This window comes from Colletes latitarsis, chromosome 5, assembly GCF_051014445.1.
Source record: "Colletes latitarsis isolate SP2378_abdomen chromosome 5, iyColLati1, whole genome shotgun sequence".
In the NCBI taxonomy this organism is placed as follows: domain Eukaryota; kingdom Metazoa; phylum Arthropoda; class Insecta; order Hymenoptera; family Colletidae; genus Colletes; species Colletes latitarsis.
The window spans coordinates 33944161-33963577 of NC_135138.1; the positions used below are offsets into that span (position 1 = coordinate 33944161).

General features: G+C 40.3%; 1 long non-coding RNA gene across 2 annotated transcripts in view; it reads right to left on the reverse strand.

Annotated features, from left to right (window-relative positions):
• Positions 1-2701: 2701 nt before the first annotated feature.
• The window catches only part of LOC143341809 (uncharacterized), a 69186-nt gene continuing 52470 nt past the window's right edge, over positions 2702-19417 (reverse strand). For both annotated transcript variants that reach the window (XR_013079683.1, XR_013079684.1), the window contains one exon: positions 2702-3015. This is a non-coding gene — a long non-coding RNA (uncharacterized LOC143341809). The remainder of the gene's footprint in view (positions 3016-19417) is intronic.

Here is a 19417-nt window from a genome sequence, read left to right on the forward strand (position 1 = left end):
TCCCCGCATCTTCAATGAAGATTTTGAGTAAATTTTACAAATAATGATGATCGTGGACAGAGCAATTGGCAAGAAAACATGTAATTACGTGGAACATCGCAACGAATGCTGATTATACCACGCCGCAAGGTGTAGGAGTGTCATCATAAATAAGGTAAAAAGAGTTATGTATTCTAGTTAGATTACATCTGGTGTTTGATGGCCGACATACTTTTATTTTTACACGCGACTATACATCATCTGGTTTTTGACACGATAATTTAAGTTCCGACTTTTCATCAAATCTCAGAGGCATCATTGTAATTTTCGGTGAAAAATTTATGATATTGGATATACTTTATGGATTTGGCTTCTTTCGCTCTTGTTACCAAAATTTTAACAATGCTTTCCCATGCAGTGCATAGTCTCTATAATATAAGTTATTTCATTGTAATTCATTTGCAACGTGTTCTTGTAACCAACAAAATATGTTTGTGACATGTTTGAATTGTAGAGAACAAGTTTTTTTATATTGATTACTTGTAGTGTTTATTAATTAATTAAAAGTTTGTAAAAAATTAGAAATCGTTCTGGAAAAATTACTTTTGGTTGTGGCGGTCAATTATAATCATCTTTGGTCGATACACGTACTTTCGAAATCCTACGCACTTTCGAGAAAAAAATTCGAGAATGTGTGAATTTTTTCGACAAAATTAAAAAATTTCAAATCGTTCTAAAAAAATTATTTTCGTTTGCAGGAGTCAATTACAATCATTTTTGGTGAATAGACATACCCTCGAAATCCTACGCAGTTTCGAGAAAAAAATTATTTACTGAATATACAATGTGTGGTCAGAAATGTTTCTGTAATTTCATTTCCTGTCTCACTTTCTCTTGTGTTCATTTCTGTAACTTATTGATAATGTTGTCAAAGGATATAAAAATGGTAATAGGTCCCCAGAGCCCCATAAAAATGGACCGAAAAAATATATTGGATTCGTTTACCTCGTCTGTGATTATATTCCTCGTTTTTATCACTTCATGCGTAACTGAACGAGTTGCGTGGCTCGTCCTGTACAAAGGACCTCGTTACTTTCGAATGTCCTGTGCATTCCACGATCCAAGTTATCAAACGCGACGTCGGACGAGGAAACTGGGACACAATGCAAGGCCCGCATTTTTAATCGGAGACCTCCAGGCGTCGATCAACGAAAATAAAAAAAGACTCGTTTTTAATTCCCAACGTGGTAGAGATTAAGATCGATAATAGACCCGACATCGTGAGGTAGTCACCGAGCGTCGGTGAGGACTCGAATTAAAAGACGCAGTTGCCCCATTGAAATTCCGAAGCATGCCTCCACCACGTGGGCGTTTACAGCGGAGCCCGAAATTGATGTATATTAATGACGCCTCTATAGTACGGGAATCCCGTTCCGAGGCCCGAAATCCTTTGTTGGCGGATCTCGCCAGGATGAAGAGAAACGACATGCACCGGGTAACAAATGTCCCGTACTATTTTGGACGCTTTGACTTCTTGTTTCGTGACCACGGATCATTCAAGCGAATGGCGAACGTTGCTTTTCATATCAATGATTAAGCAGTATTAACCCTGCAACGCTCGCCTGTAGGTTTGGGTATTATGGAAATAAATTTTAAAAATGATCACTCGAAATAATATATTACCTCATTTGGGCAGATGTTGTTCGAAACGATCGCGTATTAGTTTACTTGAACGAGCTATCTCTTATTAAAATTATTTTTTAACCCGTCGAACGTCTCAAGCGTTAAAGAATCAAAGAATCTTCATTCTAGTTCCTATATTTTTTTTTGAAAGCAGAAAGTTGCGCGAAAAAAATGTTCTACATTTTCGATTTATAACTCGCCCTATTCTCGTTTGTACTGCGATTACTGGTACACCGTGTATAATTCGAGTTATGGAAGGATAGGAAATTCTTCTTCGTCTAACGATCACACGGGAATAAATCAATTGCCTGTACAACGATTGCTTCTTCGATTTTCTTTAACCTTTCGCTTCGATCCTCGGTGTCGTCGAACTCGCAGCTCACCGAAGGATTTAAATTGGACTTGAAAGACACCCTATAGATATGGGAACCCGGGGTCTCGTGTGCACGGCCATGGGGGTCAGCACGCGACCAGCTGTCTCGCCAATGGGGGTTACATGGGGCACGAGGAAAAAAAGGGCCGATCGAAAGGATGGGAATAGTTAACGAAGGGAACCGTCCTGGGCTCTGCGGTGGAGGGTCAATGCACTTTAAAGGTTTCTGTTTCTACGCCACTTGACTCGAAATTTCGCCTTTTGTTTCTCAACTACCGGCAGATTGGACCAATCGCGCTTTTATCGAACTTCATACGCGAGAATACACCGTAGACAGACAGCGTTGTCTGTCAAAAAACAGACTTATCTACTTGTGAAACGCAAATCGAATTAAATGAATACAATTTTACATTTTTATACATTAGAACTAGCACCATCTTGAAATTACTAATCACGTGTGTTGATGAAAATTTTTGGGGTGCAAAGAACTAATTGAACACGTCAGAAGTATGAAAAACAGTGAAGAAATAATATAAATGACTGAATGAATATATGGATAATAAAGGAATAATTCAAATTTACTAAGGAAACTCACAACAGTATTAGTGAAATAAAAATGTAGAATAATGAAGAGAAGATTTCTTTATTCGATAAAGTGAAGTTTTATTTCCTGTCGAACGAATACTTATGCTTGTGATGGTTAAATCCAATCGATATTGAGATTGAAAAGTAAGGGGAATATCGCGTGAAAAATTTGTAATTCAGTACGTACGTTGTTCCAAGAAGAGATAATTGACAGAGCTTGGTGGCAAGGTTGACCCTAGTCGATCGGCCTTGCGCTTTTATCATCGTTAAACACGAAATCCGGTGGCTGCGTTAATGGCCAAACCTCGGAATAGAAACGCTTCTGGGAATCTATGGAAATTAGAGATCCTCCGGTGATCCAGCCACACGTTCCAAACAATCCTTCCTTTTCCTCTCTGGAACAAGGATCGACAACTTACCGGATGAAACGAACCAAAATTCCACATTAAAAGAAACTCAGTAGTTATAGGGGTTGTGAAAAGGAGGGTCGAAGACTCCCACGCGATGACCCTTATTTTCCAAGGCCTCGATAATGGACAAAATTTGATTAAAACGATTGATATCAAATGAAAAATATTTTTAAAATATCACTTTCTAGTCGTGCAAGGTTTACATAAAGCTAGTAATGCTTTGTAAAATTTTTTACAAAAACATGTTAAGTGTGGTGGATCCTACTCTCTCCTGTAAAAAAATGTGTAACGTTTGACAAAGTTACAATCAACACTGTGTGAGACAAAAGGTTCACAAAGGAACGCCTGTTTGCAACGTTCTGGACTAACGGGCACCCCTTAATCGGTTTATCGCTTAGGGAGGGACCTCATTAGAGATCTTCGCGGTCGCGCAAGATCAGTAGAGTTACATAACGTTGTGTCGTTAGGCTTTCCTCGAAAAGCAAGCCCGTCCATAAATCCATTCTAGCTGTTGACACCGCGTAACCGTGTGGCGAGTCTTATTCACCGGTTTATTTTTAAGCGTACTCCCCTCTGTGTCGGCCCCAATTACGTAAGAAGCGCGTCTGAAGGGTGAAACGCCGCAGTCGGGGTGCCTTTCGCGCATCTCGCGAATCGCGCAGCAGTGGAACCAGGCCAGCTCTTTCCTCGACGACATTAGTACGCTCTGAGCACGAGCGTTTTACACCGTGACACACTGCTACCAAATCGTAAACATAAGATTAAAAATCAAATTTTTCACTTCAATGTTCGAGCCGTATCTTTCAGTCACACCCTGTACGTATCTGTTTCTTTCCAGTCGCAAGGAACGTCAAACTTTCTCGAATCGTCGTTACATCGACATTTTTGCCGCGTTGATCGATACTGTCGTTCGAGGAACTGATATCGGTAAATATCGCGAGATAAGATAACCGCAAGGTGAACTTTAAAGGAGGCACGCCGATCCACGAAAATGGTCGAGAACGACCCACGTGGAATCGAGCAGCTCCTAAACGGCGTCTCTGAGAGAAAAACAACAGACCGAAGGACAAATACGAAGAGGAAAGGATAGTCACATGGGAACCACCCACACCGATCGTTCTCACTCTTTTTTATCGCTAAATCCGCGCGCCAAGATGGCTGTCTACCGACCCGTAGGATGCAGGATCCAAAACCTCAACGCACCAACATTTTGCCTATTATTAATAATATTTAAAATAATAAGAAATTTCTTTTTTACTCTGACAGATAATTTTTGAAAATCCTCAACATTTCGACCCATTGCTTTGAAAATATAGCGAGTTATACTTCTTTAAATGAAGAATGCATCGAATCGATGTCTACGAAAAGGGCTTGAGATAACCTCGCGCCTTTATCGCAACTACGCCCTCAATTACGAGACTTAGAGTTAACAATACCATATGGAACGATCGGGAATGGAAAGGTTAAGGATAAAGTCTCTCTCGGGACGCGTAGTTTTCAAGAAGAAAGGGAACCGTAGGCTGTAACGCAATAAATATTAATAGTAAGAAAAGGCATCAAAGCGCGTCGAAGGGATAAGATCTATTTAAAGTTTTTTCCCCTCGAAGAGGAACGCAATCGACGTGTGTACGCGGAATTAAAAATGACGAAGAAGCTCGTTGAATCTCCTTCAATCAGCCGTTACGATCATCGTTTGATTCAATGGCGCTTGAGAATTTGCATACAACTGCGCATCTGTTCTCGGTACAGTCGACGGTTTCGCTTCGCTAGCGAGGAATAAATCGTCGGGATCCACGGAAAATTCTCGATTAATTTTTCCTACGACCGGTTTCTTCGAACAATATTGTTTTTTTCAAACGCTTCGTATCGATCGAGCTAAAAATAAATCAAGATCTAGAATCGCGAACCGCGTCGATCGTTAGTACGCCTCTCGAGTTGGGTGGCGCGAGGAATCGTGGTGTTCGATCGAGTTTTATCGAATACGAGAGTGTTTCACAGTCGAAGATAATTCTTTGAGTCAAAATTAACCGCTGCAATTGCGAATAAATGTATGTAATTAAATTTTTCAATATCAATGTCAATATCGTTTAGAATTTTTATTTACTTCGTTCGAGACAACTCGTTTCTCAACTTGAGAACATTTTTTTAAATGGAGCCCCCCCCAATTTAAAATTTGTATCCGAAAAAGGTGTTTGCCCATCTCAGGACACGTTTTCGTGTCTTCTCGGTGGAATGAGTTCTCCCACTTTTAATTCCTCGCGTTTATTACTCGATAACCTCGCGTCGTTCCACGGAAAACGCGTTCACCCCGTTCTTTCTCGTTAAGAAGTCACATTGGCCTTCGTATTATGCGTAGCCGCGGCAGGCGGAACGCGCGTTTACACGGGCTTGTAGATTCGAAACGGCGACCCTGGCTCACTGACCCTTTTAAACTGGCGAACCTTCGCCTCGCTTCGCAAACAGTCTGGACTCGATGTTGCAACCGATGCCTCGCGGCGGACGCTGCAGCATCCTTTCGTTTCTCCTTTTCCTTTTCACATTCGTGTTCTCCAATTTGGTCACGAAGATCCGCGATCCTCGTCCACGAGATAACTGAACCCCATTACGGCCATTTTCCGGATTAAATTAACACTTTGCACAGGATTTAACACAGAATTTTCCACTATCGAACTAGAAAAATTCACGAGTGGAGATGTTTAGGAAAACAAAGGATAGGATTTGTGAATTTTAGCAAATTTAGAAAAATAAGTACTGAAATTTTAGATCGTGGAGTTAACAATTTGCAGAAAATTGTACTGTAAAAAACTGTATAAGATATGGGAAACATAGTTAAGTTTCATTTTCATATAAATTTTTATTCGATTCTAATTAACCCCTTAAGCGTTATAGTTCATGGCTGAAAGTCTATTTATTCTCAGACGGAACGGATTTTTCATTACTAGCGAAGTCTAGTACGAGCAAATATCTTGTAAATGGTTGAAGTTACAAAAAAGTCAGCCATGACGTGAACATAAATTATTTTTTTTTATTCGTGACCTATCCGAGCTACAAAGATCAACTTGGTTTTTTTAAAACGAATACATAATTTTGTTATTGATAGAGATCATTTACAATCAACGTAACGACTCGTTAAAAATTGTTATTATGCATCGTTTAAAAGATAAACAGTATTAAACTAGTCATTTGCATTGTAATTTTGAACTAAGTTTGAAATTTTAGAAACCTCAAGAAAATAGAGAAACAATGTTTTTACTATCTGACTGATAGGTATCGTACAGTAATTTACACTCTACAAACTATACTTTATTTATGATACAGACGTGTAGTTCATCGAATTTTATCTTTCAAATGCAATGTTTCCTGCTCGTTGAATTTATAATCATTTCTTTTTAATTTAAAAATTTAGTTTCAAACATGATATATTCTTCTGTGCCTTCTAATTTAAAAATTGTTTAATTATTTACTGGGGTCTCGTGGCTTCTGCGAATTTCCTTCGAGAAAATTTATAGGTTGATAAGGTTGAGGACGCGCAAGAATTGTTACAATTGGCAGAGAAGTACATACAGAAGAACAGTAACGTAATTCACGAATGGGAGACCAAGTTATGGTTGGTTCTCCATTAACAGCTCCTAAAGCAGTGGTGCGCAATGTTCGCAAAATATAACGAAAGACAAATTTAAAAATCTAAACGAAAGGAATAAAAATGTTACTGTTGTTAAAACTAAAAAAACCAAATCAGACGATACAATAACGTTTCATAAAAATATGATTCTCAAAATTTATCCATATATTTAGGATAATGTACTCTTTTTCGTAACTATATCCGACCGTATTTACATTTTCGAGAAAGATTTTTAAGTGAAAATATCAAGAAAAGAAAAAATAGGAACCGATTGAAAAATAAAAATCTGAAGATTGTCTTGTAATCGACCACAACCTTATTAAAATCATATTTAATATACTTTAATATCACGAACCTTCGAATGTACATATTTTAAATAAATTTAACATTTACTTGACTCGTTGAAAATATTTTATTCGACCCGGTAACAAAAAATATTGAAGACCACTGTGTTATAATGACTTTTGTGTATCTCATTCTATATCATAGTGTACTTAATAATCTAAAGTGTCGTCACTGACACGTATGATCATCGCTTTGGGTCTGTTTCTTGTTTATTCGCTCGTTGTGCAAACTGCTGCCATGGAATTGAAACTGGCACTTGGTTGAATTACGAACGTACATCAACGAAAATGATCGAAAAAATTTATTTTCACAGTCTGGGTTTATCGAATACGTATCTAAAAATGCCACGACGTTCACTTACTCTTTTTCTGTGTTTTACAAATAAAGGAAAACATTTATTATTGCGATAATGCAATTGAAATATTGTTCTTTACGTTTCGATCATGAATTAGTTTATAAACGTTCAGTATTTCAACATTTAAAAATATGATGGACCGACAACGATTATTCAGTATAATATTTAAAATATTTAATATTGAACAAGTGAGATACTTTTGTTTTGTTTATACTAAATGACAATTATACAACACCATTGCCATTCTATCGATTTCCAAGTGTTGTAATAAGAAATAAAAGCAACTGTGTAACATTTTTGTAACAATATATATAAATCCTTTAGACTGAAAAATTGAAAAAACTAATTTCACACACACAGGGACATTTTTGTCCCAAAGATCTTAAATATGGAGTCGAATCTAGACACGCGGCGCAAATAAATTATTTCTTATAAAATAACACGATTTTTAAATTTATACCAAAAGAGTTCAGCATCCAACGAACTCGCTACATTGTAGCGGAAGAATTAAGGGAAGAATCGGTCGGAAAGACGGCGAAAAAAGGTCCGGGAATAACCGACAGCCACACCATTCGCCTCATTACCGCATTCTCGATCGTTTGCTATGAAAAATTCTCCCTCTTACCGCTATGGACGCGGTTCATAAATTATCGTCCCATGGCCGCGATTCGGGCCGACATTGTGAAAAAAAATTCACGAAGCTGCCTCGTTGGGTAGGGGACAAGAAGAAGCGAAGGAGAAGAAGAAAAAGAAGTAGAAGCGAGGAAGCGCAAGGCGAACGGACGGAAACCCTTCAGCAGGGCTTAGGAAATTCGGCACCGTGCCAATTTTCCAAATCCGGAACGATGACTAACAGCTCGAGAACCGAGGACGGCCAATCGCGTGTTCGCTCAATTTTAGCACCGCCAATCGGCCGCCACCTGGTTCGAGAATCGCCACCCCGAGTGTCAACACAACAACCGTAAGCTCGTCCGTGGCTCTGGCTCTCTTCTTCGCCCCTTCCACCGCCTTTCCTACTGGCCTTCTTCCCTTTTCTTCCTTTCTGATCATCTGCCAGGCCCGTTGTTGCAATCAGCGCGCAACTGGCTCGCTCGCGATCGACGACCATCGATTACGGCGATTCGCGGACTATCGCGGATCATGGAGCGACCAATTGCATAATCTCGAGGTTTCTGGCTGACCTTTAACACCTCTAACAACTACCACCGGACTGCTCGTTCACGACGTCGAAATTTTTGTTTGCACAACCGCGCGAGTAACGACGATCATTGGCAAATTTTGTAACGTTGACACCGAACGCGAAATGCAATTTCATTTGGAAGAGGTAAGGACTTTTTATAGTCACTTCCTAAAATATTCACCACCAAGTATACACATGTAATTTCGAATTAACCGGTCATTCGTTTAACTGACAGGACCCACAGAGGTCAGTTAACCGGGAGTCCACTGTATTCGAAATAACGTTTCGCTACTTGATTTACCGCGCTGTTATTGACAGTTATTCGTTCGCATTTGGGTTAAATAAAAAATGGCGAGTGACGAATGGTTATTACAAAGTAGAAAAATCGTCTTCGTCGGAAGGATAATCGTTTTTGGATAGGCTGTTTGTAGGAGTCGAGTCGTTGAACAGCGTCGCGTGTTTTTGTTCTTTCGCGTTCTTATTTTTCACGAGACGCTATTCCCGGACGCGGGGGATAACGAATCCTCTGTAAAAATTCCCTCCGGGGCCAAGATAAATGGATTCTGCTTTCGAAATTACAATATGAATCGCGCCCACTTTTTCGAGGAAGGACTCGAGGAGCGAGGCCAACGGCGGCGCGGCCAGAAGACGCTGAAACGATTTGTTTCTGGTTTCTTAAGCGCACCGGGACCCTTTACCTATTCATAGCTCGTACGGAGCCGTTCGTTAGGTGAATGAATAAATTTTGGAGCCCGCTATTTGGGTGGGAAACGACCGGGAACCACGCTCGAAGGAACAGCGACGAACTTTAGGGAAAACTGTGCGGTCTTGATCGAGCGAATCGTGGACGTAAGTCTCCTGTAAATTCAGAGAAGAAAATAGTACGAGTAATAAACCACACTAATTGCGATAAAAATCAATGTATAGGATTTTCTAATGAGAGCAAAAAATTATTAAAATTTATGGTCAACAGAATCAATCGAGAGAACTCGTAATTTGTTAGAAAAAAATTCGAAGCGACTGATTGGCAATGGTCAATTTACATGCAACTTTTTACAAGATGATTAACAAGATGACAATTTGATATCTTTTACTCGCGCCTGAATTAATCCCCGAATTATTGTGTTTTTGGTTTAGCAGTAATTATAAATTCTCTCTGGAATTTAAGTTTTGTGATCAGAATATTTTGTGAGCGTAAAGACGGATTTCTCTCGCATAGTGAACATCACTCGGGAGCATTCTTTATAGCTCGTTGCAGTATAATAACAGATACCACCATGGCGCCACGCGATTGCTCTAGAGTAGTCTGGGGCAGTGTTTCTCAAACAGTAGCTTGCCCACGAAACCGTTCGGCGAGAGATTCGAAGGGAAGATTCGTATTATTCGTGGGATGACCCGGTAAAAGGGGTTCGAACAATCCGCGAAAATACACGTATCCCACTACTCCACTTTCCATTCGTGCATAATCGGGATAGAAATTCTAGAAATAGACGGCCGGCCAACAGATGTTCAGATCTCGTCGTCCGCTTTCGGCGAATCCGTCGTCGAAATCGGTTTATTTGCCGAGGGAATCGTGGAAATAAAACACTCGCTACCGGCCCGAACAGCCTAAATATTTACGCAACGTGGCTCTCTCTCTCAACGAAAAGACACTCGCTGCGATGGGGGAACGTTTAAGGGCCGTGTGTGTCGTAATCGCCTCGAAGACGCTTTAACGTCGTAAAGAAAGTCTTCCCCAAGACTGTTGACCCTCTGTCGCGAAGCAGTTTTCGTTCCATTGCCCATGAGACCCAACGAATTAATTTTTTCTACCACACCCGACAATTATAATTCAGAATAAACTCAGAGCGCAGTCCAGCGTTCCTCGACGATGGTACCACCCCCGCTTTAGAGGTGAAAAGGGCGCAGAACTCTTTCAGGGGGGCGTTAGAGCGACAACTGTCCTAACACATAGATTAAATAACTGTACTATAGCAAAATTAATATTTTTCGAAGTCACGTTTGTTATTTAGTATGGATCTCGTATGGATTTTTGCAAATTTATCGCAATTTTTTATAAAGCGTCCATCGTTTTAATCTCTTAAAAAATAGATTACAAAATGAGTGAAAAATAAGAGGCCACCAATTGTAACAACTTGCCCCACTCACCCCTATCGCGAAGCAACGAAATTCTCTTTTTTAATTTGCTTAAAATTTCGCATATTCGCAGATCTATGCTGTATCCCTGTATCTCATAGCTGATTTTAAATACAACGCGCAACCGAGGTCAGTCGTTTCGTTCCATGTGTTCCGGAAGAACAATTTTTCTACAAATCAACCACCGAGGAACAGAGGGTAATCGTCGATCTTATCTCTCCGTTTTATCCTTGCCGCCAGCAGCTGATCGAACTGTCTCTATTAATCTCGAACACCTGGACTTTACAGTGGGTGCGAGCCATGACCCAGCTCGCACACCTTCTTCGCGGCGATAATTTTCATACCTCTTGCGATCGAGCGATTGCAATGATCGCTTGGAAAGTCGAACGTGCTCGGAATTCCCCGCGAATCCTGTCACGCGGGGTCAAAATTCTGCCATCCGCGACGGGGGGAATTGCCGAGGCTGTCGCCAACCATTTTGCTCGCTCAAGAAATTTTCTCAAACATACGCAAGTATACAACATGGCAAGATTTAGTGAACTTCAATAATAAGAACGTTTAACATGCATTTTGTAAACAAGCACTGAAGTTTCCAGTGTAGCAAAATCAGCAATAATAAAATAATAAACCAGAAAAATGGAGCGACGAAAAGTTAAAAGCAGTGGTTATAAGACTTACTCTTTGAGTTTGTATAAATTGAGTACTACTGTTTATTAAAATATACGTATCTATAGATTTGAGAACTGTACTCAAAGAATTTTGATAAATGAATGAGAAAGTTACACGATAGAATACGACGAAAACGATGACATTCTCGCGGCCAGAGGAGCGTTTTAAAATGTGCAGCGTGTCGAGTCGAACGAGATTTCAATTTCCAGGCGACGTATAACGCGGCACGTATGTTTTTATCTGTACCGGACACGTGTTTCCCGCGCACTTTGATCCGTTTTTAAGTGCACGGCGTTATACGAGATGTCGATGCGAACGGAAAAAAAGAGGAAGTGACTCAGCTCGGTCGCGTTAGCGAGCAGAAATATGCGCTCGAAGAGATTCGAGCGAAATCGTTGGTGTCACGGTCACGGGAGGAAATTAACTCGGGCGTGCACGTGTTCGTGACTTCGTTTCGTTTCCTTTCGAACGTACGAGCTCTCACGTGCACGGCAGCAACCTTTTCGTAAACTGCTCCGCGAACTCGTTTAGTGCCAGGTGGTCAAGGGGAACGGGGCAATTTCACGAGAGACAGAAACCATTTACTTCGTACATATTGCTCGTTCTAAATGTTCCCGTGAAACCAACACCGTCGGTAAGTACACTCTTTGTCTTGATTTCGGAAGCCCTCCGTTGCCATTTATTACTCTTCGATCTAATTATGAATTAATGGGGAATGCTTCGATCAAACTGGATTACAGTACCTCGATCATTGGAACTAATAGGGACACAGTAATTCACACTAAACATTGCCTAGCACCTTCCTGTTTTTAGTTTTGAAGCCTCGTTAAAAAGTTATTTACGTTTAAAGTTCCGCTCGTACTGAATTTTTTTCTCGAAAGTGGGTAGGATTTCGGGGGTATGTGTATCCACCAAAAATGATTGTAATTAAGTCCCACAACCAAAAATAATTTTTTCAGAATGGTTTAAAATTTTTTAATTTAATTTTTTAACAACTTTTTAACAAAGCCTCAGTCAAGAAATTGATTTTTTTATTTAGAACCTTCCATTAAAATTTTTCCCAGTTTTTCTGTATTTTCTATATTTTTAGACGTTTTATTTTCTTGTAATAGTAAGTTGAAGCTGTCTGGAAATAAAAACATCGAATAATGAAAGAGACAGTTCCAAGTAAAATTGAATATTGTCCAAGTAGTATCGAACCTTTCACGAGTACCTCACCGGAAACTGACGCGTAGATATAGCATCCATTGTAATGATAAACAGATAGCATTTGCGTAGCTATAGTCTTCTATCGTTTCTCTTATTGTAGGGTTACAATAAAGGCATAGTGTATTTCGAAATATCAAGATTTGATTACTACACACAATACTTGCAAAAAGTTCAGTTCTTAAAGGGATATTCTAATGAAAAAAAAATCCATCTATCCTCTCGATACTATTCTATATACAAAAATAAAACCAACGCGTAACGATTTACTTCTGACGTTCATTCGATCGAGCTGAAATATTTCTTCATCCTGATTCAGGTATTCATTCAACGAATAGTAAATAAAAAAGTATCTCTTATTCGTGAAACTTTGGTATTGTAATTGACTTGTAATCGAATTAATAAACGAAACACGTTGAGTATAGTTTTATCCAGTTCTTCGAAAGAATGTGTAAAGGATTCTGCATCGACGAAACGAAGCTTGAAAGTTCATGGGCTTGCTTACCGATAGAACACGTAGGACCTTCAACGACACGGCGAGGAAAAATTCAACGAACCAGCACGCTCGCCGCAGTGTTATTAACATTTTAAATGAAGCTTGAACACGTGGCTTAGCTGCGAAAATCGACTCGCATTACGCAAACTGCACGCAATAATCGGCATTGCGCAACGCGACGAGAAAAGAAAGAGAAACACCGCGAGCAACGACAACACCATCAATTATCCCTAGCGAAGCAACAACGCAGCATCGAGCGCGACAACGATCGGATAGATCGTTCACGGTTTAATCGGTATTATTTCACGTCTATTTTCATGATCCTAGGCGAGGTCTGCTGACATCATTGCAACCGATCGCTCTGACAAGCTTTCTTCCAACGAATCTTGAATAACTCCTGCATCGAGGGTGAACATGTTTTCATTCCCTATCTCCGAATGATCAACGACTAAATGATCCAACAAACATATTCGTAAAAGATTCTCTTAACCCCCAGTCATCCCACACTTCTATTTTTATGGACGATTAAGAGGCTATTCTAAAACGCGTATTAACAAGGAAACGTACAACTTTTTCTATCGAAACCATTTCCGAAATATATACAAATTCTTTCAAAGTGAAATATTAAATAGAACCGTAGTTAAATGGAAAAAAGTCGTTTTATCGTCTTCGTGGTAAAATCTTGTCAATGATTATTTTTTAAAATTTATTTTTCCCATTAATACCATTCCAACGTTTAATTATTCCATATTTGAATTTCGCACGAGCATTGTTAAATTTATATTAAGCTAGCAATTTAAAATGACTAAATGCAAGAAAACGAGATTATAAAGTAATTTACATTTTCCAAGATGGACGGTAGCGTACGTATGATAGAAGAATAAATCGAGATCGATGACGGTCGTGTCCCAATTATTCGTCAATTTTTCTACCGCTAAAAACCACGTGGCGCACCTCGTGGAGCCCCTTGCACATTAATCTCGATGAAAAATCACAGAGTCGCTCGGTCTCGATCGATCTCAGGTGCTCGTCATCGCGATTCCGCGATCTGGGCGGTTCTGTATATGCAAATTGAACGGTAGGCTCGGCAACAACCGCGGTTTGCGCGTTCCTGGGCGTTTCGACCGATTGAGTCATCCGGCGATTATTTTACGAACGCGATAAGCATCAACGCCGACGGAATCAAGATCGAGGAGGTGACTAATGGCGCGTGCGGAGTAATTGACGATTGGGACCAAACGCGAATTACACAACGAGACGTACGAGACTCAACGTCTCTTCGTTCGATGAGCGGATTCAGTCTCTTCAGCCAGGCTTCAAAACTGTTACAATATAGATTTAAACTCTTAAAACAGTTACGAGATTTTATTCTGAATAACTGCTGGGAAACTGAAGACCGTGGTGCGGTAAAAAATGGTGTAAACAATAGCAAGCAAAGAGAACGTCTCGCGAGACATAAATAGGAAGACGTAAATTAAATGGCAGAAAAAGGAATTTACATTTGCCGTACGTGTGCGTTTCCAGGTGTTGACGGAACGGTATTCATCGCGAATGGATTAATAATCGTTACAAGTATCCGCGGTACAAATTCACGATTAGAAATCTCGTCAGTTTCAATTTCTGAGCGGTGTCAGCACGCACCTCATGCAAATTAGCCGACACGATTGTGCACGCTGGTCTTGCTCATTGCGTTCTCTCAGCGAATTGTTCATTCGCGTACATTCCTCGTCACTGAATCACCAATATTTTTCTTTTCGAAAGGAACATTACGATCGATTCCAAAGATAGACGAGAACATACGAGAAAACGAACTGGACGAAATTTAACGTCATAAATGTAGCAAACGACTCGAATGTCCTTCTTGAAGAGACGTAAGAAGATCGTTGGTGATCGATTAATTCCTGGAAATTTTTCGTTCGCACAAAGTACAAATAAACAAATGGAAAATGTGTCTAAATATACTCTTTTTAAATTGGACCTACTATTTGTAGTTCAAATAAAAAATTTTAGATGAGAAAGGACGAATTATTATTGCGTTGTATCATATTGGAAAAATATTAAATGTAAACGTTTGATTTTGGTTCGTAAATCTATTCTACGAGATAGTGAGGGGAATATAAACATAAAGATGATCAGAGAAACAAAGGATTAAAAAAGAGAGAAAGAAACACCTATTCGATCTGGTAACTTTTCCACGATTGGCCACGGTATATAACAGACGCCAATAGTTCCATTACTTGGCAGGAATTCAAAGTACAAAACATAAAGTGCCTTCATGATTCCAGCAAACGCATAGAAGAACTTAACGAGGACATAAACCTGTCATGCGACGTCGTTATAGAGCTTCTTCTTCGTATAGTAGCTACTTTTTCGCCAAAGACCAAGAATTTTAACCGTGATACGCGAAATACAAGAAAAATCCACGAATTACTACGCCTAAATTAGCCGCCATGCGTAACGCTACGTTCGATAAAAATCTTTTCGCTGAAACGTACCAAAGGATATTAAAAAATAAAAATGTTGAATTCTTTGGGTAAAAGCAAAAAGACTGAACTAGAATTAGAAAACTTACAACCGATTGTAAATTATGGACGAAGGCTCTGCGATGGTTTAGGATTGATTTTAAAAAATTTTAGTCCATTTTAATAATAATATTTGACACCGACTGATTCTAAAATTGTCAAACTCGAAGACTCGATGATTATTGACGCTTTCCTGAGTCCAAGACGTGTTAATAAATTAGCTATAAAAAGAGAAAGAAAATGGAGGACAATCTTCTTTCGCGAGTAAACAACGTCCTGAGATCAAAACAAGCCGCAACGATGCCGAGATTGTGCAACTGAATGCATAATGCGTTAGGACGAGCAAAGGCCGTGAAAACGAATCACCGATAAGTCGACCAGCTACGCGTACCAGCTGTATGAATTATGACAGTCGGTCGGAAGACGAGGTGCAACGACGATGAAAGGCGTCATAGTCGATTCTCCTCCGTTCGGCTGACGCCTTAAGCCGAGAACGCCATGTAAATTAATAAACGAGCGATCCCGGAGAACCGTCGCTTGATCGTCGTTGTCCTTGGCACGCTTCTTTTAAGGACCAGCCGGTTAAAGTTGCCTCGTTGAAAAGTACCGTTCTTCCACGAACCACGATCGTTTAGCACGCGCTCTTTAATTGCGATGCGAACGAATGGTTTCTACTTCGCTGGAATCTTTTCAAAGAAATCTCATTTCGATGGAAATAATCGTTTGTTACTCTTTAAAAAATAGTGTTTGACATTCGAAATTCTATCGTATCAGTTCGTTCGAGACGAATAAAAATTTAACCGAGAAGAAATTTATATTTTCAAATAATTATATTATTCAAATAATGATATCAGTACACATTTGCTGTTTTTCTTCTACAAAAATATGGAATAGAATTTGTTCATACTCTGGAGAGAAACAACTTCGAAAATTTACTGTTCTTTTGTATATCGCGTTTTATTCGAATTAATTTTAATCTGTATTCGAGGCTGCAGGAAAAAGTGGAACGTTCACTTTCGAGACAGGTATTTTAATTAACTTTTTATAACATTGTCGCCAAAAATAATTGCTCAGGATGCCGCCAATTTTCGATCGTTATCTACACTAAGTACGGTTGCTCTCAGCTCGAATAAAACTCGCGGATGGATGAGAGCCACTGTCCGTCCGGCAGGATGTGGGAGGCGAATGTCAAGGCTAAACACTCGTCGTAAACCGTGCCCCTCGATCCCCTCGACGGTCTTTCGTCTGATTTTGTTTGTACTCCGATTTTCGCCTTCTTTTTAACAACTGCCCCTCCACTGTTCCGCGTCGCGCAGAACGCTTCAAACCCGGCGTTCGAACCGCAGAAAATAATTTACGAGTGACCCGGGCCCCGTAGTTACGCTCCTGCCTGCCCCCCTTTCGCGGAAGAATTCGTAAGATACGCGCTTACTCGCGTTCGAGCACGAAATTTCGCTTCGTGTGTTTGCCCCCCCCTATCAAGATTTACTCATATCGCGTGTGAACATCGCTCGAAAAAGTACGACGCAAAATTCGACGCGAATTGCTTCCAACGAGAGTGCTACGAAGGTTTGTACGCTTTGTTGAAGCTCCGTTGTCCCGCTTCGATGATCGCGTTTAATTGAACTCTCGTGTCCCAGGTGGACAGTTTTATTCTCTACCTGGTTTTCTTTTTCATTTAACCATAGTTTAGTTAAAACACATTTAATCTTTGTGTTAATAGCGAAAGTACCAATGATCGAGTATTTTTTATATGTGCATGCTCAAGTAGATTCCATAAGCTAATGTAAATACTTCTAGGTTCGTTTTCTCAGCAATTGCACTATGTTTGTACTTAATATTTAATTCTGTTAAGTGTTTCGTTACATTCTGGAGGAACCTTGATTGATATTAAGAAACTGTTCGCAGCAGAATTTGTTTGCAACAGCTCCGAACCGAAATGGGGAATTCGATGGACCAAGTCGTCGATACAGAGGGCCATCAAAACGAGAGGCAATAATTATTATGGCCACAACGAGCAAACGTGGCAATTATGGGGTTCCGGATAATAGGTCGTCATGGAAACCCTCTGAACAACGCACAACTTTCTCGCTGCACTTTGCGTCTCTCCCCCATCGCCGTCGATGAACCGTCTTCGGTGTTGGAAATTGCTCTAATAAACTAAGCCGCGTTTACACGATCGTAACCGTACTCGGAGAACGAGAGGCCTAGAAAGACGAACACAGAGGGAGAAAAGGGAGAGATTTACCGACGTACATTGCGTGATAGTCCTCCGTTTCTTTCGATCAGCCGACCCCGATGGCTTTCGTTAATTCCCTGGACACATCCTGATCAATTATTTTACTCAAACTGACGTTTATTCGGTGATCTAAGAAGAAGGTTCTCTTCTACAAAACTAAATTTTCAGAAATTCGGTCGAGCTAAATTTTTTACAATTTTTATCAAAAATTACGAATGGGCCATTTTGGACATTTCGATCGTTCCAGTGTTAAAGAATTTAGTTTGACTCGTGCCTCCTATGTATAATGCAAGGTGTTAAGTTTTCTTTTCTATCTCATCACTCGTTTCCAACCTGATAAAAAATTAATAAATAAGATCCTGCGGTGTCCTGCAGAGGAACCCAAAGTTGAAACCTCGTCAGTTTCACGGCCCCATCGGATGATTCAACCATATCGCGGCATATAGGATTAATGGCGCTGGGCAAAATCACGGGACGAACGGCGCAAAAGCTGATTGACGTTACGCAACGGTCCGCGACGCTAAGTTCTTCCTGCTCCGAAGAAAGTGAAACGGATGCCGCCCACGATGGCGCGTAAAGCACGAACCGCCGCCGTTGTGCCGTAGAGTTTAATAGGATACCGTCCTGCGCCGCCGTAAATTCCACGAGGGATTCGCGCTCTGGGCTCGGCCAGATATTAAATTACGTTTAATAACATTCAGAAGTCGTAAGACCGCCGCGCGAATGGGGCGAAAGCGATTATCCTTTGTCAGGGGAGCCTGCCCCCGCAGTATGTTAATTGCGCCCGCCATACACGCTCCAGACCGTTGTTATCGAGCTTGTTCGACGCTCGTGTGAGTACACGCGCGCACACATGACGCCGCGCGCCACTTTACGCGATCTTTTCATTAATTAAGAGCACCACCGAGTGGCACTACGTTGACGCCGAGAACTCGAGCGAGGCGTTCGAGCGCTTTCAGGATGTACAACGTTACGCGAAACGTTGGCTTAGCGTGACGCGTTTAATGGGTCTACCCCAGTTTCACGACAAAAAACATTCAACATTTTCCCCCTTTTACTTTCGCCAGAGGCTTGAAATCTTGGGTAAAAATTAGGCGTCTTCGTGGTTCTTATAAGTGGAATTTTAATTCTCAACAAACTCCAGAATGCACTTAATATGCGAAAATATACGAATTATCATACTTAGGGGTTGAGACACGACCCTCTACGAAGATCCCATTTCATTAATTCTATTAATAAAAGTATGAATTTGAAGTTAAAACGCGAACATCGTGCATGTTTTCAAACCCAATAATTTATACCTGACGAAATTCCTACAGGTTGGAGAAACATGAATAAATATGTCTACAAATTTTGAGACTGGTAGTTTCTATGAAAAAAAATCTAAAATATCATATGAGTTTTAGTACGTGAAACTAGACACGTCCATATATTCGGATCGAGGATTGTACGGATTTGAAGACAACCGCCATATTTTTAACTGTTTATTGGCTGCGTGTCTTGGAGCACAGCTTGCACCTGCAATCGACTACTTTCGGCTTGACGTGTTACATGGCAAAAACTTCCAAACCACTGAATTATTAAAGCGAACGCCAAACATTTTGGCCGATGAGTATT